Raw genomic sequence first — 27749 nt, 5'->3', positions numbered from 1 at the left:
AAAATCATCAGCCCGGAGGTTGGGTGTTCCAACAGGACAATGACCCCAAACACACGTCAAAAGTGGTAAAGGAATGGCTAAATCAGGCTAGAATGAAGGTTTCAGAATGGCCTTCCCAAAGTCCTGACTTAAACGTGTGGACAATGCTGAAGAAACAAGTCCATGTCCGAAAACCCAACAAATTTAGCTGAACTGCACCAATTTTGTCAAGAGGAGTGGTCAAAAATTCAAGCTAAAGCTTGTGGATGGCTACCAAAAGCGCCTTATTGCGGTGAAACTTGCCAAGGGACATGTAAGCAAATATTAACATTGCTGTATGTATACTTTTGACCCAGCAGATTTGCTCACATTTTCAGTAGACCCATAATAAATTCATAAAAGAACCAAACTTCTTGAATGTTTTTTGTGACCAACAAGTATGTGCTCCAATCACTATCACAGAAAAATAAAGAGTTGTAGAAATGATTGGAAACTCAAGACAGCCATGACATTATGGTCTTTACAAGTGTATGCAAACTTTTGACCACGACTGTATATTTAAAGACACAACTGAGTGTCAGCTTTGTGTGTACTAGGGTTGTACAGTATACCGGTATTAGTATAGTATTGCGGTACTAATGAATCAAAAATGATACTATACTCCGTTTGAAAAGTACCGGTTCGCCATATATATATATATATATTTTTTACAGGCGTCGTCGTCACGTTTTACAAGCAGAGGAGCATGTTCGGCAGCGCACAATCACTGAGTACTTACAAACAGACAGTGTGTAGACAAAAAAGGGAGAATGGATGCATTTTGGCTTAAAAACTAAAGAAAGGTGAAGTTACAACATTGTAAACGCCCCGTGGACGAGCGAGCGGCAAGATGGGGCGCGCTGGGAGCGACGCCGCAATCAGCATAAGGTGCGTGGAGCGCGCAGCTGTGGACAGTGCAATCACCCTCTCGGACCGTATAAAAGGGCGAGAGACGGAGAAAGACGGCGGACGGGAGGAAACCATCCTCTGCTGCCACGCAAACGACGGCGACGTGCTGCTGAAAAGCAGACGGCGGACGGGGGGAAACCATTCATGTGCTCACGTGAGAAAAAAGGCAGCTGCTGAAAAGCACGCAAAAGACTGATTGAAATAATAAAGAAGTCTAAACCGTCTCACGACAATGTCTTCCCTGGATGGTCCTGAGAACCCGCACGACAGTTAGGACTGTCACACTAGTAAATAAATACAATTTAAAAAATAGAGGCAGCTCACTGATAAGTGCTGCTATTTGAGCTATTTTTAGAACAGGCCAGTGGGCGACTCATCTAGTCCTTACGGGCGACCTGGTGCCCGCGGGCACCGCGTTGGTGACTCCTGGTGTAACCTATACGTGCTACAAATCAATATAAATGGGGTGTTATGAGCTAGGAACAGAAGACTAGAGTTTCGACTCGGAGAGAGAAGGCAGAGCTTGAATTGCAGTTTGGTTGGCACCGTGTATTAAAGAATTAGTGATAAACAGCAGATATATACACAACAATGAGTTGAATGGCCATTCAACATGAAAGCAATTTGAAGAAAAACACAGTTACTATATACATATATACAATTCCAATTCAATTATTTAGTGTCTCTGGATCTTGCATAAATCTCAGCTCTGACTTAATAGAGTTCTTGGAAAAAAAGGATGGCAGTACAGTCCATGTGCTGCAGGTTAAGGATGACAATGTGTATATCAGGGGTCACCAACGCGGTGCCCGCGGGCACCAGGTAGCCCGTAAGGACCAGATGAGTCGCCCGCTGGCCTGTTCTAAAAATAACTCAAATAGCAGCACTTACCAGTGAGCTGCTCTATTTTTTAAATTGTATTTATTTACTAGCAAGCTGGTCTCGATTTGCCCGACATTTTTAATTCTAAGAGAGACAAAACTCAAATAGAATTTGAAAATCCAAGAAAATATTTTAAAGACTTGGTCTTCACTTGTTTAAATAAATTCATTAACTTTTTTACTTTGCTTCTTATAACTTTCACAAAGACAATTTTAGAGAAAAAATACAACCTTAAAAATGATTTTAGGATTTTTAAACACATATACCTTTTTACCTTTTAAATTCCTTCCTCTTCTTTCCTGACAATTTAAATCAATGTTCAAGTAAATTTATTTTTTTTATTGTAAAGAATAATAAATAAATTTTAATTTAATTCTTCATTTTAGCTTCTGTTTTTTCGACGAAGAAGATTTGTGAAATATTTCTTCAAACTTATTATGATTAAAATTCAAAAAAATTATTCTGGCAAATCTACAAAATCTGTAGAATCAAATTTAAATCTTATTTCAAAGTCTTTTGAATTTATATTAAAATGTTTGTTCTGGAAAATCTAGAAGAAATAGTGATTTGTCTTTGTTAGAGATATAGCTTGGTCCAATTTGTTATATACTCTAACAAAGTGTAGATTTGATTTTAACCTATTTAAAACATGTCATCAAAATTCTAAAATTAATCTTAATCAGGAAAAATTACTAATGATGTTCCATAAATTCTTTTTTTAATTTTTTCAAAAAGATTCCAATTAGCTAGTTTTTCTCTTCTTTTTTTCGGTTGAAATTTGAATTTTAAAGAGTCGAAATTGAAGATAAACTATGTTTCAAAATTTAATTGTCATATTTTTCGTGTTTTCTCCTCTTTTAAACCGTTCAATTAAGAGTAAATGTCATTAATTATTAATAATAACATAGAGTTAAAGGTAAATTGAGCAAATTGGCTATTTCTGGCAATTTATTTAAGTGTGTATCAAACTGGTAGCCCTTCGCATTAATCAGTACCCAAGAAGTAGCTCTTGGTTTCAAAAAGGTTGGTGACCCCTGGTGTAGAGGGTTGGCTCGAGAGCCTCCTACCAGCCCAGACAGAACAGGTGGTGGGGTTCCTGGCTGGAATCTTCCAAGAACGATCCTTGGACTAGATGCTTCTTTTCCTTAGAGAAGCCTGGCCTGTGTAAGAACCTATGTGTACACAAAATATCTTCATTAAATAACACTAATTGCATTATAAAGTATTCAGAATAGGTTCTAGCTAGGGATGTCCGATATTGGCTTTTTGCCAATATTCCGATATTGTCCAACTCTTAATTAACGATACCGATATCAACCGATACCGCTATGTATACTGTCGTGGAATTAACACATTATTATGCCTAATTTGGACAACCAGGTATGGTGAAGATAAGGTCCTTTTTAAAAAAAAATTAATAACAAATAAATTAAAAACATTTTCTGAAATAAAAAAGAAAGTAAAACAATATAAAAACAGTTACATAGAAACTAGTAACTAACGAAAATGAGTAAAATTAAAAGTTAGTACTATTAGTGGACCAGCAGCACGCACAATCATGTGTGCTTACGGACTGTATTCCTTGCAGATTGTATTGATATATATTGATATATAATGTAGGAACCAGAATATTAATAACAGAAAGAAACAACCCTTTTGTGTGAATTAGTGTAAATGGAGGAGGGAGTTTTTTTGGGTTGGTGTACTAATTGTAAGTGTATCTTGTGTTTTTTATGTTAATTTAATAAAAATAAAATTAAAAAAAAAAAAAAAAAAAACGATACCGATAATTAAAAAAAACGATACCGATAATTTCCGATGTTACATTTTAAAGCATTTATCGATAATATCAGCCTGCCGATATTATCGGACATCTCTAGTTCTAGTTCTTTCCTCAATATTGTACAATATAAATCACAATATGCAATAAAGTGCTAAAATAACCATTAGCAGCATAAACATGACCTATACAATTCAGTCAGTCAGTGCACTAAACGTGCTTAATATCAAAACACATTTAAAAGTACATTCAATACACAATAGTTATCATTTGTTTAAGTCATAAACCTTGTATGTGGACGATTGAGAATATGCCACAAACAATCGAAGAAAGATTCATGCTAGAGGTGCTATTTTCATAGATATGGACTCCGCTTCCTGCTACCGGCATATAACCAAAGCTGATTGGACTGTGGCGGTCACGTGACTAGGAAGAGCGCAAAGAGTAATAGAAAGCAAGAGCCTAATAGTCTCGGCAGAAGGTATGGATTTGACACCTGCGTTACAAACGCATCACAGATTTCCACTCGTTTCATTGCAGCACCTCTGAAAAGGAGTGGGAAGAAGCAGAGCTTATTTAATTCTACCCCCTTTTCAGACCATAGCAATTGTATCACATTTCCTTGTTCTCTGTAACAGAACAGTGAATAAATAAATAAAAAATAAATACTATACCATAACGACCCGACCTCGGATAAGTGGAAGAAGATGGATGGATGGACTATACCATAAGTAAGTAAACAAATATTAAATACATAATCATTATCTACAAAAAAAAGGGTTCATAATTCTTGTTCTGTGTACTTTGTGAACACTTGTAGTTTGAACAGTCTCTTAAACAGAATCATTTTGGTGCTTTGTTTGATTCCATAATTTAATTCTACATATGCTAAAGGTTTTAAGTGTTGTACAAGCATACAAATGTTTTAAATTAGATTATATTTTTCCTCTTTTGTTGAGAAGAATTGTTGCACATTCTTGGGTAGCAGGTTATAGTTTGCTTTATACATAATTTTAGCTGTTCAGTGTTTCCCATAAACTGCCAAGATACCTGTGGCGGTGGGGGCGTGGCTATGGGCGTGGTCACAATGACATCATCGAGTAATTTGCATAATTTACTACAATGATATGATTTTCTCTAAAAAGGCTCAAAAAATGTATACTTACTAATTAATAATAACAGTTTTGTTTTAAAGGTCCATCCATCCATCCATCCATCCATCCATCCATTTTACAATATAATTACAACACTTTATGTACATATTTATATACAGATTTGAACAATAAGTTATTCACTGAAATATATTTATTAATTGTGGTTCTTACAAAAAATATATCTTATAAAATATAAAAGCTAAAATGTCTCTTAAAGCTCTGCCCCTTTAATTAGTGCATACTAAATAATTTAACTTTAGCCTACTACTACAACCATATTATTTACCAGCAACATAAAGTGAAACAGATGCAGAGGTGTCCTGCTACAGTCAGTAACAAATAAACAGAAAACAGTAGTGGTCAAATACAAATAAGGCAACAAGACAAAACGCGGACGTAGGGAGAAGTACAGAGCGGCAACAAACCTTAAAGGCACTGCCTTTGCATGCCGGCCCAGTCACATAATATCTACGGCTTTTCACACACACAAGTGAATGCAAGGCATACTTGGTCAACAGCCATACAGGTCACACTGAGGGTGACGTATAAACAACTTTAACACTGTTACAAATATGCGCCACACTGTGAACCCACACCAAACAAGAATGACAAACACATTTCGGGAGAACATCCGCACCGTAACACCACATAAACACAACAGAACAAATACCCAGAACCCCTTGCAGCACTAACTCTTCCGGGACGCTACAATATACCCAAATTCCAAGCTGCTGTTTTGAGGCATGTTAAAAAAAATAATGCACCTTGTGACTTCAATAATAAATATGGCAGTGCCATGTTGTTTTCCATAACTTGAGTTGATTTATTTAGAAAAACCTTGTTACATTGTTTAATGCATCACAACAAAATTAATTAAGAGTTGGACAATATCGGAATATCTGCAAAAAAGCCATTATCGGACATCTCCAGTTTCCAGTTCATTTTATCATCAATTACATCCAAAAATGTGTTTTATTTTACCTTTTCAATGTCTATTTGTATTTGACTTTCTCTTCTACTGTTACCGAATAGCATTATTTTAGTTTTACTGAGATTCAAAGATATGCCAATAAAATGCTCATTTCTTCTGTTGTTATTTGTATTTCACGACTGCAAAGTGGTACCAGATCTACCACCCGAGCAATGTCAAAAGGCAACTGTTGCGTTCCATTCCGTAGAACATCTTTTGCCCAGACTGCCCTTTCAATAAAAAGGACCACAACTATGGAACTATCTACCTGACACTTTGAAAAGTGTACCTGCATTTGTCACTTTCAAAATACAAACAATGTTATGGCTAGTTGAGCAACAATCGTGTTCCCATGTTTAGTTTTTAATAATTTTTACTAATTGGTTTTTATCTAGTCTGCACTTTGTCTGTGTTATTATTATTATTGGCCTTAATCTAGTTTGCACTTTGTCTGTATTATTTTTATTATCATTATTATCGACTCATATTTGCCTTATTCCATTTTTTATTTTCCTATTTTAATGATGTTGGATCTGTGTTGTTGTTGGGGACAAGTGTTGTAAATTAGCTTTAGCTACAAACACTATGATGCATACATTGGATAACTGTTTCAAATAGGTTTTTGTATCCGTCCCTATTTCAAATAAACCTCTATAATAATAATAAGAATAGATTCTGTGTCTTCTCCTGAACAAAACACAGTTGTGTCATCCGCAAATAAAACTAACTTTAAGTCCTTTGTCACTTTATACATGTTGCTTATATAAAGATTGAACACTTTTATATACAAAATGGTGCTGCTTCTTGTTTTCACTAGTAAAAAATATATATATTTCTGCATCGAACTTGCTGAACCGCTCTCTTGTTGTCGACATAAACAAAACAAAAAAATAAATAAATAAAGAGCCTGTTGGCTTTTTAACATGACAATACATAACTTGATGCAGTCTGAATTAGCATAACCTGCGATTAGCATAGCGGTTTTTTGTTTTTTTTTACATTTCTTTTAAACAGAAATTATAAAGTATTTGTACGAAATAATGACTGACATCTGTACCCAAACAACTGATCAATGCAGCAGCACTACTTACGACATAGATTTGTCAGTCCTGTGTTAAGGATGCGAACAGATTGCTGCTGCTGCTGCTCAACACCTGATGGCTTCCCTCTCCGTCCTTGTTTTGACGAAAACAGGAAGTGACGTACCTAACTAAATTCTCCCACCTGAAACAAACTAAAAAAATGACATAACAAAATAAGATAGTTAACGTTTATATTATATATACAGTATATAATATATACTGATGTATTATATTTTTATATAATATAACTAAATTGTACCACCAGAAACAAACTAAAATGACATTACAAAATAAGATAGTTAACGTTTAAGAAGTATTTTTATAAACATCACAATAACATATATGTAATATTTACATATTATACATACAGTGTATAATATATACTGATATATAATATTTTTATACAATATATACAATATACGTCAAGTTATTGATAAGAGCGTTGTAACAGACCTAAAAATAATTAATTAGATTACTCGTTACGAGTAAAAGTAACAGCATTACTAACGCTGGTATTAAATAACAAGCAGCACCGCACTAATAATATCTATAATCATAAATTCGTACATTTTAAAATATGCATTTTCTTCCATTTTCTTACATTTACGGGTTTTGTCGGGACTCCTGATGACGTTTTGAGACATCTCCTACAACTACAGCACCAGAATTGTGCTGCTGAAGCAAGTTTGTTTTTTGAAATTTTTATTTGTGAAAAAAAGTTTTCCCAAAAAAAGCATTTTCTGCCATTTTTACGTTTTGTCGGGACTCCTGATGACGTTTTAAGACATCTCCTACAACTACAGCACCAAAATTGTGCTGCTGAAGCAAATCCGGTTTTTTGAATTTTTTGTAAGGGTCTCCCACTTACGACTTTTTTGCAAACTTTTTTTTTCGTAAAATATGCATTTTCTTACATTTACGGGTTTTGTCGGGACTCCTGATGACGTTTTGAGACATCTCCTACAACTACAGCACCAAAATTGTGCTGCTGAAGCAAGTCTGTTTTTTGAATTTTTTTTGTGAAAAAAAGTTTTCCCAAAAAAAGCATTTTCTGCCATTTTTAGATTTTGTCGGGACTCCTGATGACGTTTTAAGACATCTCCTACGACTACAGCACCAGAATTGTGTTGCTGAAGCAAATCCGTTTTTTTTAATTTTTTGTAAGGGTCCCCCCTTACGACTTTTTTGCAAACTTTTTTTTTCGTAAAATATGCATTTTCTTCCATTTTCTTACATTTACGGGTTTTTTCGGGACTCCTGATGACGTTTTGAGACATCTCCTGCAACTACAGCACCAAAATTGTGCTGCTGAAGCTAGTCCGTTTTTTTGAAAAAAGTTTTGTGAAATTTTTTTCCCCAAAAAAAGCATTTTCTGCCATTTTTAGGTTTTGTCGGGACTCCTGATGACGTTTTAAGACATCTCCTACAACTACAGCACCAAAATTGTGCTGCTGAAGAAAATCCGTTTTTTTTAATTTTTTGTAAGGGTCCCCCCTTACGACTTTTTTGCAACAACAATTTTTCTTAAAATATGCATTTTCTTCCATTTTATTACATTTACGGGTTTTGTCGGGACTCCTGATGACGTTTTGAGACATCTCCTACAACTACAGCACCAAAATTGTGCTGCTGAAGCAAGTCTGTTTTTTGAATTTTTTTTGTGAAAAAAAGTTTTCCCAAAAAAAGCATTTTCTGCCATTTTTAGAATTTGTCGGGACTCCTGATGACGTTTTAAGACATCTCCTACAACTACAGCACCAGAATTGTGTTGCTGAAGCAAGTCCGTTTTTTGGAATTTTTACGACAGGGTCCCCCCTTACGACATTTTAGCAAAAAATGTTTTGCGTAAAAAATGCATTTTCTTACATTTACGGGTTTAGTCGGGACTCCTGATGACGTTTTGAGACATCTCCTACAACTACAGCACCTGAATTGTGCTGCTGAAACAAGACCGTTTTTTAAATTTTTTTTTGTAAAAAAAAAGTTTTCCCAAAAAAAGCATTTTATGCCATTTTTAGGTTTAGTCGGGACTCCTGATGACGTTTTGAGACATCTCCTACAACTACAGCACCAGAATTGTGCTGCTGAAGCAAGTCCGTTTTTTGGAATTTTTACGACAGGGTCTTACGACATTTTAGCAAAAAATGTTTTGCGTAAAAAATGCATTTTCTTACATTTTCTTACATTTACGGGTTTAGTCGGGACTCCTGATGACGTTTTGAGACATCTCCTACAACAACAGCACCAAAATTGTGCTGCTGAAACAAGACCGTTTTTTAAATTTTTTTTCGTAAAAAAAAAGTTTTCCCAAAAAAAAGCATTTTATGCCATTTTTAGGTTTTGTTCGGGACTCCTGATGACGTTTTAAGACATCTCCTACAACTACAGCACCAGAATTGTACTGCTGAAGCAAGTCCGTTTTTTGGAATTTTTACGACAGGGTCCCCCCCCCTTCGTAAAATATGCATTTTTTTACATTTTCTTACATTTACGGGTTTAGTCGGGACTCCTGATGACGTTTTGAGACATCTCCTACAACTACAGCACCAGAATTGTGTTGCTGAAGCAAGTCCGTTTTTTGGAATTTTTACGACAGGGTCCCCCCCCCTTCGTAAAATATGCATTTTTTTACATTTTCTTACATTTACGGGTTTAGTCGGGACTCCTGATGACGTTTTGAGACATCTCCTACAACTACAGCACCAGAATTGTGTTGCTGAAGCAAGTCCGTTTTTTGGAATTTTTACGACAGGGTCCCCCCCCCTTCGTAAAATATGCATTTTTTTACATTTTCTTACATTTACGGGTTTAGTCGGGACTCCTGATGACGTTTTGAGACACCTCCTACAACTACAGCACCAGAATTGTGCTGCTGAAGCAAGTCCGTTTTTTGGAATTTTTTTTGTGAAAAAAAGTTTTCCAAAAAAAAGCATTTCATGCCATTTTTAGGTTTTGTAGGGACTCCTGATGACGTTTTGAGACATCTCCTACAACTACAGCACCAGAATTGTGCTGCTGAAGCAAGTCCGTTTTTTGGAATTTTTACGACATTTTAGCAAAAAATGTTTTTCGTAAAATATGCATTTTCTTACATTTACGGGTTTAGTCGGGACTCCTGATGACGTTTTGAGACATCTCCTACAACTACAGCACCAGAATTGTGCTGCTGAAGCAAGTCCGTTTTTTGGAATTTTTACGACAGGGTCCCCCCTTACGACATTTTAGCAAAAAATGTTTTTCGTAAAATATGCATTTTTTTACATTTTCTTACATTTACGGGTTTAGTCGGGACTCCTGATGACGTTTTGAGACATCTCCTACAACTACAGCACCAAAATTGTGCTGCTGAAGCAAGTCCGTTTTTTGGAATTTTTACGACAGGGTCTTACGACATTTTAGCAAAAAATGTTTTGCGTAAAAAATGCATTTTCTTACATTTTCTTACATTTACGGGTTTAGTCGGGACTCCTGATGACGTTTTGAGACATCTCCTACAACAACAGCACCAAAATTGTGCTGCTGAAACAAGACCGTTTTTTAAATTTTTTTTCGTAAAAAAAAAGTTTTCCCAAAAAAAAGCATTTTATGCCATTTTTAGGTTTTGTTCGGGACTCCTGATGACGTTTTAAGACATCTCCTACAACTACAGCACCAGAATTGTGTTGCTGAAGCAAGTCCGTTTTTTGGAATTTTTACGACAGGGTCCCCCCCCCTTCGTAAAATATGCATTTTTTTACATTTTCTTACATTTACGGGTTTAGTCGGGACTCCTGATGACGTTTTGAGACATCTCCTACAACTACAGCACCAGAATTGTGCTGCTGAAGCAAGTCCGTTTTTTGGAATTTTTACGACAGGGTCCCCCCTTACGACATTTTAGCAAAAAATGTTTTGCGTAAAAAATGCATTTTCTTACATTTTCTTACATTTACGGGTTTAGTCGGGACTCCTGATGACGTTTTGAGACACCTCCTACAACTACAGCACCAGAATTGTGCTGCTGAAGCAAGTCTGTTTTTTGAATTTTTTTTTGTGAAAAAAAGTTTTCCAAAAAAAAGCATTTCATGCCATTTTTAGGTTTTGTAGGGACTCCTGATGACGTTTTGAGACATCTCCTACAACTACAGCACCAGAATTGTGCTGCTGAAGCAAGTCCGTTTTTTGGAATTTTTACGACATTTTAGCAAAAAATGTTTTTCGTAAAATATGCATTTTCTTACATTTACGGGTTTAGTCGGGACTCCTGATGACGTTTTGAGACATCTCCTACAACTACAGCACCAGAATTGTGCTGCTGAAGCAAGTCCGTTTTTTGGAATTTTTACGACATTTTAGCAAAAAATGTTTTTCGTAAAATATGCATTTTCTTACATTTACGGGTTTAGTCGGGACTCCTGATGACGTTTTGAGACATCTCCTACAACTACAGCACCAGAATTGTGCTGCTGAAGCAAGTCCGTTTTTTGGAATTTTTACGACAGGGTCCCCCCTTACGACATTTTAGCAAAAAATGTTTTGCGTAAAAAATGCATTTTCTTACATTTACGGGTTTAGTCGGGACTCCTGATGACGTTTTGAGACATCTCCTACAACTACAGCACCAGAATTGTGTTGCTGAAGCAAGTCCGTTTTTTTGAATTTTTACGACAGGGTCCCCCCTTACGACATTTTAGCAAAAAATGTTTTTCGTAAAATATGCATTTTTTTACATTTTCTTACATTTACGGGTTTAGTCGGGACTCCTGATGACGTTTTGAGACATCTCCTACAACTACAGCACCAGAATTGTGCTGCTGAAGCAAGTCTGTTTTTTGGAATTTTTACGACAGGGTCCCCCCTTACGACATTTTAGCAAAAAATGTTTTTCGTAAAATATGCATTTTTTTACATTTTCTTACATTTACGGGTTTAGTCGGGACTCCTGATGACGTTTTGAGACATCTCCTACAACTACAGCACCTGAATTGTGCTGCTGAAACAAGACCGTTTTTTAAAATTTTTTTTGTAAAAAAAAAGTTTTTCCAAAAAAAGCATTTTATGCCATTTTTAGGTTTAGTCGGGACTCCTGATGACGTTTTGAGACATCTCCTACAACTACAGCACCAGAATTGTGCTGCTGAAGCAAGTCCGTTTTTTGGAATTTTTACGACAGGGTCTTACGACATTTTAGCAAAAAATGTTTTGCGTAAAAAATGCATTTTCTTACATTTTCTTACATTTACGGGTTTAGTCGGGACTCCTGATGACGTTTTGAGACATCTCCTATAACTACAGCACCAAAATTGTGCTGCTGAAACAAGACCGTTTTTTAAATTTTTTTTCGTAAAAAAAAAGTTTTCCCAAAAAAAAGCATTTTATGCCATTTTTAGGTTTTGTTCGGGACTCCTGATGACATTTTGAGACATCTCCTACAACTACAGCACCAGAATTGTGTTGCTGAAGCAAGTCCGTTTTTTGGAATTTTTACGACAGGGTCCCCCCTTACGACATTTTAGCAAAAAATGTTTTTCGTAAAATATGCATTTTTTTTACATTTTCTTACATTTACAGGTTTAGTCGGGACTCCTGATGACGTTTTGAGACATCTCCTACAACTACAGCACCAGAATTGTGCTGCTGAAGCAAGTCTGTTTTTTGAAATTTTTTTTGTGAAAAAAAGTTTTCCAAAAAAAAGCATTTCATGCCATTTTTAGGTTTTGTAGGGACTCCTGATGACGTTTTGAGACATCTCCTACAACTACAGCACCAGAATTGTGCTGCTGAAGCAAGTCCGTCTTTTGGAATTTTTACGACAGGGTCCCCCCTTACGACATTTTAGCAAAAAATGTTTTGCGTAAAAAATGCATTTTCTTACATTTACGGGTTTAGTCGGGACTCCTGATGACGTTTTGAGACATCTCCTACAACTACAGCACCAGAATTGTGCTGCTGAAACAAGACCGTTTTTTAAATTTTTTTTTGTAAAAAAAAAGTTTTCCCAAAAAAAGCATTTTATGCCATTTTTAGGTTTAGTCGGGACTCCTGATGACGTTTTGAGACATCTCCTACGACTACAGCACCAGAATTGTGCTGCTGAAGCAAGTCCGTTTTTTGGAATTTTTACGACAGGGCCCTTACGACATTTTAGCAAAAAATGTTTTTCGTAAAATATGCATTTTCTTACATTTTCTTACATTTACGGGTTTAGTCGGGACTCCTGATGACGTTTTGAGACATATCCTACAACTACAGCACCAGAATTGTGCTGCTGAAGCAAGTCCGTTTTTTGGAATTTTTACGACAGGGTCCCCCCTTACGACATTTTAGCAAAAAATGTTTTGCGTAAAAAATGCATTTTCTTACATTTTCTTACATTTACGGGTTTAGTCGGGACTCCTGATGACGTTTTGAGACATCTCCTACAACTACAGCACCAAAATTGTGCTGCTGAAACAAGACCGTTTTTTAAATTTTTTTTTGTAAAAAAAAAGTTTTCCCAAAAAAAGCATTTTATGCCATTTTTAGGTTTTGTCGGGACTCCTGATGACGTTTTAAGACATCTCCTACAACTACAGCACCAAAATTGTGCTGCTGAAGCAAATCCGTTTTTTTGAATTTTTTGTAAGGGTCCCCCCTTACGACTTTTTTGCAAACTTTTTTTTTCGTAAAATATGCATTTTCTTCCATTTTCTTCCATTTACGGGTTTAGTCGGGACTCCTGATGAGGTTTTGAGACATCTCCTACAACTACAGCACCAGAATTGTGCTGCTGAAGCAAGTCCGTTTTTTGTAATTTTTACGACAGGGTCCCCCCTTACGACATTTTAGCAAAAAATGTTTTTCGTAAAATATGCATTTTTTTTACATTTTCTTACATTTACGGGTTTAGTCGGGACTCCTGATGACGTTTTGAGACATCTCCTACAACTACAGCACCAGAATTGTGCTGCTGAAGCAAGTCCGTTTTTTGGAATTTTTACGACAGGGTCCCCCCTTACGACATTTTAGCAAAAAATGTTTTTCGTAAAATATGCATTTTTTTTACATTTTCTTACATTTACGGGTTTAGTCGGGACTCCTGATGACGTTTTGAGACATCTCCTACAACTACAGCACCAGAATTGTGCTGCTGAAACAAGACCGTTTTTAAAAAAAATTTTGGTAAAAAAAAAGTTTTCCCAAAAAAAGCATTTTATGCCATTTTTAGGTTTTGTAGGGACTCCTGATGACGTTTTGAGACATCTCCTACAACTACAGCACCAGAATTGTGCTGCTGAAGCAAGTCCGTTTTTTGGAATTTTTACGACAGGGTCCCCCCTTACGACATTTTAGCAAAAAATGTTTTTCGTAAAATGTGCATTTTTTTACATTTTCTTACATTTACGGGTTTAGTCGGGACTCCTGATGACGTTTTGAGACATCTCCTACAACTACAGCACCAAAATTGTGCTGCTGAAACAAGACCGTTTTTTAAATTTTTTTTTGTAAAAAAAAAGTTTTCCCAAAAAAAGCATTTTATGCCATTTTTAGGTTTTGTCGGGACTCCTGATGACGTTTTAAGACATCTCCTACAACTACAGCACCAAAATTGTGCTGCTGAAGCAAATCCGTTTTTTTGAATTTTTACGACAGGGTCCCCCCTTACGACATTTTAGCAAAAAATGTTTTTCGTAAAATATGCATTTTTTTTACATTTTCTTACATTTACGGGTTTAGTCGGGACTCCTGATGACGTTTTGAGACATCTCCTACAACTACAGCACCAGAATTGTGCTGCTGAAACAAGACCGTTTTTTAAAAAAATGTTTGTAAAAAAAAGTTTTCCCAAAAAAAGCATTTTATGCCATTTTTAGGTTTTGTAGGGACTCCTGATGACGTTTTGAGACATCTCCTACAACTACAGCACCAGAATTGTGCTGCTGAAGCAAGTCCGTTTTTTGGAATTTTTACGACAGGGTCCCCCCTTACGACATTTTAGCAAAAAATGTTTTTCGTAAAATGTGCATTTTTTTACATTTTCTTACATTTACGGGTTTAGTCGGGACTCCTGATGACGTTTTGAGACATCTCCTACAACTACAGCACCAGAATTGTGCTGCTGAAGCAAGTCCGTTTTTTGGAATTTTTACGACAGGGTCCCCCCTTACGACATTTTAGCAAAAAATGTTTTTCGTAAAATGTGCATTTTTTTACATTTTCTTACATTTACGGGTTTAGTCGGGACTCCTGATGACGTTTTGAGACATCTCCTACAACTACAGCACCAGAATTGTGCTGCTGAAGCAAGTCTGTTTTTTGAATTTTTTTTGTGAAAAAAAGTTTTCCCAAAAAAAACATTTTCTGCCATTTTTAGGTTTTGTCGGGACTCCTGATGACATTTTGAGACATCTCCTACAACTACAGCACCAAAATTGTGCTGCTGAAGCAAATCCGTTTTTTTGAATTTTTTGTAAGGGTCCCCCCCTTACGACTTTTTTGCAAAAAAATGTTTTCTTAAAATATGCATTTTCTTCCATTTTCTTACATTTACTGGTTTTGTCGGGACTCCTGATGACGTTTTGAGACATCTCCTACAACTACAGCACCAAAATTGTGCTGCTGAAGCAAGTCCGTCTTTTTGAATTTTTTGTAAGGGTCCCCCCTTACGACTTTTTTGCAAAAAAATGTTTCCGTAAAATATGCATTTTCTTCCATTTTCTTACATTTACGGGTTTTGTCGGGACTCCTGATGACATTTTGAGACATCTCCTACAACAACAGCACCAGAATTGTGCTGCTGAAGCAAGTCCGTTTTTTTTAAATTTTTTGTAAGGGTCCCCTGACTTTTTTGCAAACATTTTTTTTCATAAAATATGCATTTTCTTACATTTACGGGTTTTGTCGGGACTCCTGATGACGTTTTGAGACATCTCCTACAACTACAGCACCAAAATTGTGCTGCTGAAGCAAGTCCGTTTTTTTGAATTTTTTGTAAGGGTCCCCCCTTACGACTTTTTTGCATACATTTTTTTTCTTAAAATATGCATTTTCTTCCATTTACGGGTTTTGTCGGGACTCCTGATGACGTTTTGAGACATCTCCTACAACTACAGCACCAGAATTGTGCTGCTGAAGCAAGTCCGTTTTTTTAAAATTTTTTGACGACATTTTAGCAAAACATTTTTTTCGTAAAATATGCATTTTCTTCCATTTTCAGGTTTTGTTGGGACTCCTGATGACGTTTTGAGACATCTCCTACAACTACAGCATCCGAATTGTGATGCTGAAGCAAGTCCGTTTTTTCTTTTTCTGTGTAAGGGTCCCCCCTTACGACATTTTAGCGAAAAAAGTTTTAGAAAAATATAAATTTTTACCAAAAATATTATTTTTCTGCCATTTTCGGGCTTTGTCAGGACTTCTGATGAGGTTTTGAGACATCTCCTACAACTACAGCACCAGTATTGTGCTGTTCAAGCAAGACAGTTTTTAATTTTTCTGTGTAAGGGTCCCCCCTTACGACATTTTAGCGAAAAAAGTTTTAGAAAAATATAAATTTTCTGCCATTTTTGGGTTTTGTCGGGACTCCTGATGAGGTTTTGAGACACCTCCTGCAACTACAGAACTAGCATTGTGCTGTTGAACCAAGACAGTTTTTTTTCCGAATTTTGTATAAAGGTTCCCCCTTACGACATTTTAGCGAAAAAAGTTGTCAAAAAATATAATTTTTCCGTCATTTACGGGCTTTGTCAGGACTCCTGATGAGGTTTTGAGACATCTCCTACAACTACAGGACCAGTATTGTGCTTTTTAAGGTCAACAGTTTTTTTCATGTACATTTTCTGCCATTTTCGGGTGTTGTTGAGATTCATGATGAGGTGGTTTTCAAAATCTGGTTAGACACATGAGCCAAAATATTAGATATAGTGGTTAATATTAAATAAAACCTCACTAAATCTTTCGACTCAGATTGGATTGCAAGATGGCGGCTCTTATCTGTGACAACTGGCTTAGTTTTTACACTCATTTGGTGTTACTGGGTATTGCCTTGAAGCCTTTTAGTGCCTTGGCTTTTCAGTACAGTCATACTAACTCCTTCATTTCATTTTTGTGAGACAGGTTTGAGATAGTGTTTTTATTGCAGCTGGGGGATTTTAATCAGGCTGACCTAAAGACAGTTCTTAATAAAATTCCACGGCAACACAAAGTCTAATACAAGGGCCGATAAAACCCTGGATCATCTACGTTTGTTTTTCAAAATATGGGACATTTCTTTAGAAAATTACATTTTCATCACACGTCGATAAAGATATATTCCTGTCCCATACCACAGAAGTTGAGCTTCTGTGGTATGGCGCGACTTTGGTGAGCTATGAAGCCGCACCGCTTGATGGATTGTCGGCGCATTAAACATACGAGTATTATTATGGGGTGTGTATAAGGTAAGACATATTATCTGGCGTTTTGTTTCGCAATATTATGCAACTTTTCTTAACTTCTGGTACCTGCTGATCTGTATTTGGGATCTGCATGAGTCCTGAAAAATTGTGTGTCCGCCTTTGTAGTTAATAAGCATCTTCTTTTTCTCTATCTTCTTGTTATGTGACATTCATCCTCCACTGTTGCCATTTCTAATATAAAGTAGTGTAAAGTTCTTACTTATATCTGTCAGTAAACTCGCCATGAAAGCGCTAAAACATACCGGTGTAGTGAGTTTACATTATTCACCCAAGGAAATTTAGTTATTAGAGTTCCGGTTGGACGGTTTTTCACGGGACACATTTCCGGTGTGGTTGTTTCCGGATGAGGAGATGCTGCTCCATTATTGATTTTATTTTGTTTTATTTCGTGTAGACCTACGAGTATTATTATGGTGTGTGTATAAGGTAAGACATATTTTCTGGTGTTTTGTTTCGCAATATTATGCAAAAGCAAGTTTTCTTACCTTCTGGTACCTGCTGATCTGCATTTGGGATCTGCATAAGTCCGGAAAATTCGTGCAGGTCCGCCTTTGTAGTCTGTGCCGACATCGTAGTCGATAAGCTTCTTCTTTTTCTCCACCTTCTTGTTATGTGACATTCATCCTCCGCTGTAGCCATTTCTAATATAAAGCAGCGGAAAGTTATTACTTATATCTGTCAGTAAACTCACCATGAAAGTGCTAAAACATACCGGTGTTGTGAGTTTACCTTACTCACCCAAGGAACTTGAGTTATTAGAGTTCTGGTCGGACGTTTTTTCACGGGACACATTTCCGGTGTTGTTGTTTCCGGATGAGGAGATGCTGCTCCGTTGTTGATTTTATTTTGTTTTATTTCGTGTAGACTGCAATATGACTCAAGTAAACAACACCAACATTGTATATGCTCCATTGAAAATACAGAACATTACACACGGCGCTCAAAAATCTATCAAAATGTTTTAGTACGACTTTGGTAAGCTATGAAGCCGCACCGCTTGATGGATTGTACTGTGCTTCAACATAGGAGTATTATTATGGTGTGTGTACAAGGTAAGACATATTATCTGGTGTTTTGTTTCCCAATATTATGCAAAAGCAACTTTTCTTACCTTCTGGTACCTGCTGATCTGCATTTGGGATCTGCATAAGTCTGGAAAATTCGTGCAGGTCCGCCTTTGTAGTCCGTGCCGACACCGTAGTCGATAAGCTTCTTCTTTTTCTCCACCTTCTTGTTATGGGACATTCATCCTCCGCTGTAGCCATTTCTAATATAAAGCAGCGGAAAGTTATTACTTATATCTGTCAGTAAACTCGCCATGAAAGTGCTAAAACATACCGGTGTAGTGACTTTACCTTACTCACCCAAGGAACTTTAGTTATTAGAGTTCTGGTCGGACGTTTTTTCACGGGACACATTTCCGGTGTTGTTGTTTCCGGATGAGGAGATGCTGCTCCGTTGTTGATTTAAGTAAAGTCTGAATGACATTAAAACAGTTAGCGCCATCTTTTTGACACTTCTTCCGCTCCCGTCCTTGCACGCTACACCGCTACAACAAAGATGACGGGGAGAAGACGCTGCCGAAGGTGAGCCACGTAAATAAGACCGCCCACAAAAGGGGGGGAGATTTTATTTTATTTATTTTAATTTTTTTTTTCATAAAGAAATACAATCATGTGTGCTTACGTACTGTATCCCTGCGGACTGTATTGATCTATATTGATTTATAATGTATATATTGTGTTTTTTATGTTGATTTAATAAAAAAATAAAAATTCTTTTTTTAAAAAAAATTTTTTTTAAATTTCTTGCACGGCCCGGTACCAATCGGTCCGCGGCCCGGTGGTTGGGGACCACTGATGTAGACCACAAGGAAGTGTTTTACATTTAGAAAAAAAAAAAAGACTCCTTTAATGCGCCTTATAATCCGGTGTGCCTTATATATGAAAAAAAACATCAAAAATAGACCATTCATCGGCAGTGCGCCTTATAATCCGGTGCGCCTTATGGTCCGGGAAATACGGTAATGCTTTATATCAATATTTGTGAGGATGTTTACTAATTTATCTAGGCCAGGGGTGTCAAACTCATTTTAGATCTGGGGGCCACATGGAGAGAAATCTACTCCCAAGTGGGATGGTAAAATCACGGCACAATAACTTAAAAATAAAGACAACTTCAGATTGTTCTCTTTGTTTAAAAATAGAACAAGCACATTCTCAAAAATGTACAAATCATAATGTTCTTTTTTTTACACTTACATATTGCGTTTAATAGTATTCTTCCTTTATTTGTCTTTATCTATACTTTCTGAATAAATTACGTGATAATGTTCATCACTCAACTCATTGGTGTTCATTTTCAATCTAACAATATAAAAAAAATTATATCAAAATCAAATTACAGGATGTAATTTATGTAGTTTGCTCATTTTCCTCGACTGGTGCACTAACATCATGTGGTTTATTTTTTTTGTACATAAGTAGCGTCATCTACAAAGACACAAAGCATTGCTATTGCGACATCTAGTGGACACATTTAAAAACGGCAGTTACTTTCACACAAAAATTTCCGCTCATTTTTATACTTAGCAAAATCATCCGGAAAAAAGCGGTTCACGGGCCTGATCCGTTGGTCTAAGCGATCGTATTTGTCACGTTTCATGTGTCAGGTAAACCGCAACGAATGACTCCGCTTCCTTTTATAAGTTAAAGTACCAATGATTGTCACACCCACACACTAGGTGTGGCGAAATTATTCTCTGCATTTGACCCTTCACCCTTGATCACCCCCTGGGAGGTGAGGGGAGCAGTGGGCAGCAGCGGTGGCCGCGCCCGGGGAATCATTTTTGGTGATTTAACCCCCAATTCCAACCCTTGATGCTGAGTGCCAAGCAGGGAGGTAATGGGTCCCATTTTTATAGTCTTTGGTATGACTATAGTGTGCCATGACAGCAGACTCTCTAGTCGGTGATTAAAACAGCTGAAAAAAAAATCAAGTCTTCCAGAGATGGGCTGTCTGAGGCAAGTGCACAGCATCCTGCGTGACCATCATCACCCAGCTCCTCACCTGCGGCCCTCAGGTAGAAGGAATAGGTCTACACGTGCCAGGACAACTTGCCAATAGCTCGTCCGTATCCTCAGGCAGTGAGACTGCTAATGACCTGACCCTCTCTCACATCCCACCCATGAACTGCAACGTCTAAATATCACTTCCATTGATCTGCCCTTTATACTGTACAGTGCATCCGGAAAGTATTCACAGCGCTTCACTTTTTGCCACATTTTGCTATGTTACATTCTTATTCTAAAATGGTATGAATTCATTTTCGTTGTAAAAAAATTATGCGTTTCTGGGTGTTGTTGATAAATGCAACAACACCCAGAAACGCCGCCGGCTTCGCTCGGCCCGAGCTCATCTAAGATGGACTGATTGGTTGGAATGTGCGCTTTTGCATGATATACTAGTTACTACGGTAATCTCCTCAGAAAGCATGTAGTTTCAAAGTTGTATTTGTGTTGGTACTGCATCAAAAAGCGACATTAGTGTGTAAAGGATATCACCACATGGGCTCAGGAACACTTCAGAAACCCACTGTCAGTAACTACAGTTCGTCGCTACATCTGTAAGTGCAAGTTAAAACTTTACAATGCAAAGCGAAAGCCATTTATCAACAACACCCAGAAACGCCACCGGCTTCGCTCGGCCCGAGCTCATCTAAGATGGACTGATTGGTTGGAATGTGCGCTTTTGCATGATATACTAGTTACTACGGTAATCTCCTCAGAAAGCATGTAGTTTCAAAGTTGTATTTGTGTTGGTACTGCATCAAAAAGCGACATAAGTGTGTAAAGGATATCACCACATGGGCTCAGGAACACTTCAGAAAACCACTGTCAGTGACTACAGTTCGTCGCCACATCTGTAAGTGCAAGTTAAAACTCTACAATGCAAAGCGAAAGCCATTTATCAACAACACCCAGAAACGCCACCGGCTTCGCTCGGCCCGAGCTCATCTAAGATGGACTGATGCAAACTGGAAAAGTGTTCTGTGGTCTGACGAGTCCACATTTCAAATTGTTTTTGGAAACTGTGGACGTCGTGTCCTCCGGACCAAAGAGGAAAAGAACCATCCGGATTGTTCTAGGCGCAAAGTTCAAAACCCAGTGTCTGTAATTGTATGGGGGTGTATTAGTGCCCAAGGCATGGGTAACTTACACATCTGTGAAGGCGCCATTAATGCTGAAAGGTGCATACAGGTTTTGTAGCAACGTATGCTGCCATACAAGCGACGTCTTTTTCATGGCCGCCGCTGCTTATTTCAGTAAGACATCGCCAAGCCACATTCTGCACGTGTTACAACAGCGTGGCTTCGTAGTAAAAGAGTGTCCTGTGATGAACTGGCGGCCGGTCTAGGGTGTAGGCCGGGGGTCAGCAACCCGCGTCTCTTTCGCGCCGCCCTAGTGGCTCCCTGGACCTATTTCAGAGATGTGTGAAAATGGAAAAATATATTTTTTTGTTTTAATATATTTTCTGTTGGAGAACAAACATGACACAAACCTTCCTAATTGTTAGCAATCCCACTGTTTATGTTAAACATGCTTCACTGGTGAGAGTATTTAGCAAGCACTGTTTTGTCCTACTAATTGCAGCGATCTTTGAACTCATCGTAGTTTGTTTACATGTACAACTTTCTCCGACGCTGCCAAAGAAAGACATGTTTTATGTCACGTCTTCTTTGTCTTATTTTGTCCACCAAACGTTTTATGCTGTGCGTGAATGCACAAAGGTGAGCTTAGTTGATGTTATTGACTTGTTGGAGTGCTAATCAGGCATATTTGGTCAGAGCATGACTGCAAGCTAATCAATGCTAACATGCTATTTTGGCTAGCTGTATGTACACATTGCATCATTATGACTCGTTTGTAGCTATATTTGAGCTCATTTAATATCCTTTACTTATGTCATCTGTGTATATAATTCATATTTGCATGTCTCATGACACATTATCTGTATGTAATACTGGCTGCATTTCTGATTGTTGTTTGTGTGCCATGTTGTTCCAGACCACAGCAAACGTTACCCAGCTTGCAAAGATTGTAATAAATCTATTAGAAGAAGACAGCCTGCCGTTTCCTTTAACTTGTACACACACATTTATACCTTTGGTCATTCTGAGCCAGTAATTTCCAGAAGTTATCTCATCATGTGAGAAGCCTCCATTTAACTAATGATTTCCAATATTGCAAAAATGTGTAGAATAAAACATTTCTGTCAACGAAGATTTGCGTCAGCCTTTGATAGTAGGCTAATATAGCTAATATAGACACTTACATCATGTGTTGCCTTCATTATAACACTTATATAAGGCTTTTAAAGTCATTTTGATAGTAGGCGAATATAGCTATTACAGACACTTACATCATGTGTTGCATTCATTATAATACTTTTAAAGTCATTTTGATAGTAGGCAAATATAGCTAATATAGACACATCATGTGTTGCCTTCATTGTAACACTTATATAAGACTTTTAAAATAATTTTGATAGTAGGCAAATATAGCTAATATAGACACTTACATCATGTGTTGCCTTCATTATAATACTTATATAAGACTTTTAAAGTCATTTTGATAGTAGGCTAATATAGCTAATATACACACACTTACATCATGTGTTGCCTTCATTATAACACTTATATAAGACTTTTAAAGTAATGTTGATAGTAGGCTAATATAGACACTTACATCATGTGTTGCCTTCATTATAACACTTATAAGACTTTTAAAGTAATGTTGATAGTAAGCTAATATAGACACTTACATGATATGTTGTCTTCATTATAACACTTATATAAGGCTTTAAAGTCATTTTGATAGTAGGCTAATATAGCTAATACAGACACTTACATCATGTGTTGCCTTCATTATAACACTTATAAGACTTTTAAAGTAATGTTGATAGTAGGCTAATATAGCTAATATAGACACTTACATGATATGTTGTCTTCATTATAACACTTATATAAGACTTTTAAAGTCATTTTGATAGTAGGCTAATATAGCTATTACAGACACTTACATCATGTGTTGCCTTCATTATAACACTTATAAGACTTTTAAAGTAATGTTGATAGTAGGCTAATATAGCTAATATAGACACTTACATGATATGTTGTCTTCATTATAACACTTAAATAAGACTTAAAGTCATTTTGATAGTAGGCTAATAGACACATGATATGTTGTCTTCATTATAACACTTATACAAGACCTTTAAAGTCATTTTGATAGTAGGCTAATATAGCTAATATAGACACTTACATCATGTGTTGTCTTCATTATAACACTTATATAAGACTTTTAAGGTCATTTTGATAGTAGGCTAATATAGACACTTACATCATGTGTTGCCTTCATTATAACACTTATATAAGACTTTTAAAGTCATTTTGATAGTAGGCTAATATAGCTAATATACACACACTTACATCATGTGTTGCCTTCATTATAACACTTATATAAGACTTTTAAAGTAATGTTGATAGTAAGCTAATATAGACACTTACATGATATGTTGTCTTCATTATAACACTTATATAAGGCTTTAAAGTCATTTTGATAGTAGGCTAATATAGCTATTACAGACACTTACATCATGTGTTGCCTTCATTATAACACTTATAAGACTTTTAAAGTAATGTTGATAGTAGGCTAATATAGCTAATATAGACACTTACATGATATGTTGTCTTCATTATAACACTTATATAAGGCTTTAAAGTCATTTTGATAGTAGGCTAATATAGCTATTACAGACACTTACATCATGTGTTGCCTTCATTATAACACTTATAAGACTTTTAAAGTAATGTTGATAGTAGGCTAATATAGCTAATATAGACACTTACAGGATATGTTGTCTTCATTATAACACTTAAATAAGACTTAAAGTCATTTTGATAGTAGGCTAATAGACACATGATATGTTGTCTTCATTATAACACTTATACAAGACTTTTAAAGTCATTTTGATAGTAGGCTAATATAGCTAATATAGACACTTACGTCATGTGTTGTCTTCATTATAACACTTATATAAGACTTTTAAGGTCATTTTGATAGTAGGCTAATATAACTAATATAGACACTTACATCATGTGTTGCCTTCATTATAACACTTATATAATGCGTTTAAAGTAATTTTGATAGTAGGCTAATATAGCTAACATAGACACTTACCTCATGTGTTGCCTTCATTATAACACTTATATAATGCGTTTAAAGTAATTTTGATAGTAGGCTAATATAGCTAACATGGACACTTACCTCATGTGTTGCCTTCATTATAACACTTGTATAAGACTTTTCAGTTTTTGCGGCTCCACACAGATTTTTTTTGTGGTATTTTTGGTCCAATATGGCTCTTCCAACATGTTGGGTTGCCGACCCCTGGTGTAGGCGATCCTTCCTCTTACCCAAAGTCAGCTGGGATAGGCTCCATCTTAGCCGTCATCCTAATGAGGACAAACGATATAAAAAAAAAAAATCAACGTAAATGTTCGGCTTCAGTTGCTGAGCATTAAATCTTGGACAATCAGTCACACTTTGCCCAAGGTCAGCTGGACGCACATCAAACACTCAGCTGCTAATCCCGAGAAGGCACTTGTCCGAGAGGAGCCAATTATGTTTTGTTTTTATTTCACTTACTGATGACACCGATTACACGGAACACAAATGAGACACACCTGCACATTGTAATGGGTTCAATTCACGACCGCCATCAAAATGCCTTTACAAAAGAAAACCTCTGCTGAGACTTAACAATCCTAAACATTTCCATCGAAGGAGGGAGTGGGGGATAAATTCTGGACTGGACGCATAATGTAACAATCATTCACACTCACATATACTCATATAGACATGACATTGAAGAAAAAAAGCCATTTATCAACAACACCCAGAATGTGACAATACATTCATGATTTACAACTTTATTATAGTAAATAATAACAATAATAATATAATGGATTAGATTTATATAGCGCTTTTCTAGACACTCAAAGCGCTTCACAGAGAAGTGAGAACCCATCATTCATTCCCACCTGGTGGTGGTAAGCTACTTTCATAGCCACAGCTGCCCTGGGGTAGACTGATGGAAGCGTGGCTGCGCCTACGGCCCCTCCGTCCACCACCTATCATTCATCATTCATTCACCAGTGTGAGCGGCACCGGGGGCAAGGGTGAAGTGTCCTGCCCAAGGACACAACGGCAGCGATTTGGATGTCAAGAGGCGCAAGTTCTGTGGTCAGATGAAACAAAAATTGAGCTGTTTGGCCACAATACCCAGCAATATGTTTGGAGGAGGAAAAGTGAGGCTTTTAATCCCAGGAACACCATCCCTACCGTCAAGCATGGTGGTGGTAGTATTATGCTCTGGGCCTGTTTTGCTGCCAATGGAACTGGTGCTTTACAGAGAGTAAATGGGACAATGAAAAAGGAGGATTACCTCCAAATTCTTCAGGACAACCTAAAATCATCAGCCCGGAGGTTGGGTCTTGGGCGCAGTTGGGTGTTCCAACAGGACAATGACCCCAAACACACGTCAAAAGTGGTAAAGTGGCAAAAGTTCCGGTCGGACGTTTTTTTTACGGGACACATTTCCGGCCTTGTTGTTGTTGTTTCCGGATGAGGAAATGCTGCTCCGTTATTGATTTCAGTAAAGTCTGAATGTCATTAAAACAGTTAGCGCCATCTTTTGACACTTCTTCCACTCCCGTCCTTGCACGCTACACCGCTACAACAAAGATGGCGGGGAAAACACGCTGCCAAAGATCAGCCACGTAAATAAGACCGCCCACAAGCGACGGTCAGAAACTAGCCGGCCTTGTGGTTAGAGTCCGCCGTGAGACTGGAAGTTCGTGAGTTCAAACCCCGGCCGAGTCATACCAAAGACTATAAAAATAGGACACATTGCCTCCCTGCTTGGCACTCAGCATCAAGGGTTGGAATTGGGGATTAAATCACCAAAAATGATTCACGAGCACAGCCACCGCTGCTGCTCAATGCTCCCCTCACCTCCCAGGAAGTGGAACAAGGGGATTGGTGAAATGCACTAGGGTAATTTCACCACACCTAGTGTGTGTGTGACTATCATTGGTACTTTAACATGACCATCATCTTGGTAGTAGTTCGAGTCCCCTGCAGGGCTCGCAGTTGGTTGAAAGTGAGTTGCCCACCCTGAACTCCATTGTAAAAATGTGTGCTTAAAGTTTAATGCCTTTGTAAATACGCTGAGACTGTTTTTTAAGCTGCGCCAATTATTTTCCTCAGAATTTTCAACTAACTTGAAGTGTTTTGCCAAGAGAATTATTTGTAAAATGTACATTTTCATAAGGTGCTTGTTCCATTTTTGATCAAAGCAAAACAAAGTAAATAATAACTTTAACTTTATCATCTATGCAACATTTTGACCAAAGAACCAACATTGCATGCTATGTAGACCACAAGGAAGTGATTTCAATTTAGAAAAAAAAAATAAACATAATATGACTCCTTTTAAATAGCTTGCTCACTGGCTTTGTGGTTAGAGTGTCCGCCCTAAGATCAGTAGGTCGTGAGTCATACCAAAGACTATAAACATGGGACCCATTACCTCCCTGCTTGGCACTCGGCATCAAGGGTTGGAATTGGGGATTAATCACCAAAATAATTCCCGAGCGTGGCCACTGCTGCTGCTCACTGCTCCCCTCACCTCCCAGGGGGGCGGAACAAGGGGATGGGTCAAATGCAGAGAGTCCATTCATGGACTTTAACTTTAAGACAGAAGCCGAGAGAGTGAGGTCGGGCGTGACTTTATGCCGCAAATGTGAAACTTGGAGCCAAGCTATACTGATATAAATGGATTGCTTGCCTGAAACCAACTGTGTGACTATCAGTGGTACTTTAACTTTTTTTTTTTTTTACTTAATGCGCCCTATAATCCGCTGTGCCTTATATATGGAAAAAAAAGCTCAAAAATAGACCATTCCAGTGTTTCCCATAAACTGCCAAGATACCTGTGGCGGTGGGGGCGTGGCTATGGGCGTGGTCACCATGACATCATCGAGTAATTTGCATAATTCCCTACAATGATATGATTTCTCTAAAAGGCTCAAAAAATGTATACTTAATAATTAATAATAACAGTTTTGTTTTAAACGTCCATCCATCCATCCATCCATCCATTTTACAATATAATTACAACACTTTATGTACATATTTATATACAGATTTGAACAATAAGTTATCACTGAATATATTTATTAATTGTGGTTCTTACAAAAAATATCTTATAAAATATAAAAGCTAAAATGTCTCTTAAAGCTCTGCCCCTTTAATTAGTGCATACTAAATAATTTAACTTTAGCCTACTACTACAACCATATTATTTACCAGCAACATAAAGTGAAACAGAGGCAGAGGTGTCCTGCCACAGTCAGTAACAAATAAACAGAAAACAGTAGTGGTGGTAGATAGACACAGAGCTTCATCAAACATC

General features: G+C 37.1%; 2 long non-coding RNA genes across 3 annotated transcripts in view; both read right to left on the bottom strand.

Annotated features, from left to right (window-relative positions):
* Positions 1-2620: 2620 nt before the first annotated feature.
* LOC133665445 (uncharacterized) lies at positions 2621-18790 on the bottom strand. Its single transcript, XR_009828747.1, has 3 exons — positions 17696-18790; positions 6805-6947; positions 2621-2981 (listed from the first exon to the last, which is right to left on the bottom strand). It is a non-coding gene; the product is annotated as an uncharacterized LOC133665445 (long non-coding RNA).
* Positions 18791-18882: 92 nt separating this feature from the next.
* Positions 18883-27749, bottom strand: part of LOC133665444 (uncharacterized) — a 93590-nt gene continuing 84723 nt past the window's right edge. Inside the window, exons 4-5 of one of the 2 annotated variants that reach the window (XR_009828746.1) lie at positions 24539-24726; positions 18883-21687 (exon numbers count right to left, since the gene is read on the bottom strand). This is a non-coding gene — a long non-coding RNA (uncharacterized LOC133665444). Of the gene's footprint in view, positions 21688-24295; positions 24727-27749 lie in introns of those variants that run through there. The other variant, XR_009828745.1, reaches the window with a different exon arrangement.

The sequence above is a fragment of the Entelurus aequoreus genome, linkage group LG14 (genome assembly GCF_033978785.1).
Source record: "Entelurus aequoreus isolate RoL-2023_Sb linkage group LG14, RoL_Eaeq_v1.1, whole genome shotgun sequence".
Classification (NCBI taxonomy): domain Eukaryota; kingdom Metazoa; phylum Chordata; class Actinopteri; order Syngnathiformes; family Syngnathidae; genus Entelurus; species Entelurus aequoreus.
The sequence above is the reverse complement of the archived record's forward strand: the minus strand, read 5'-3'. Positions and strand labels throughout refer to the sequence as shown.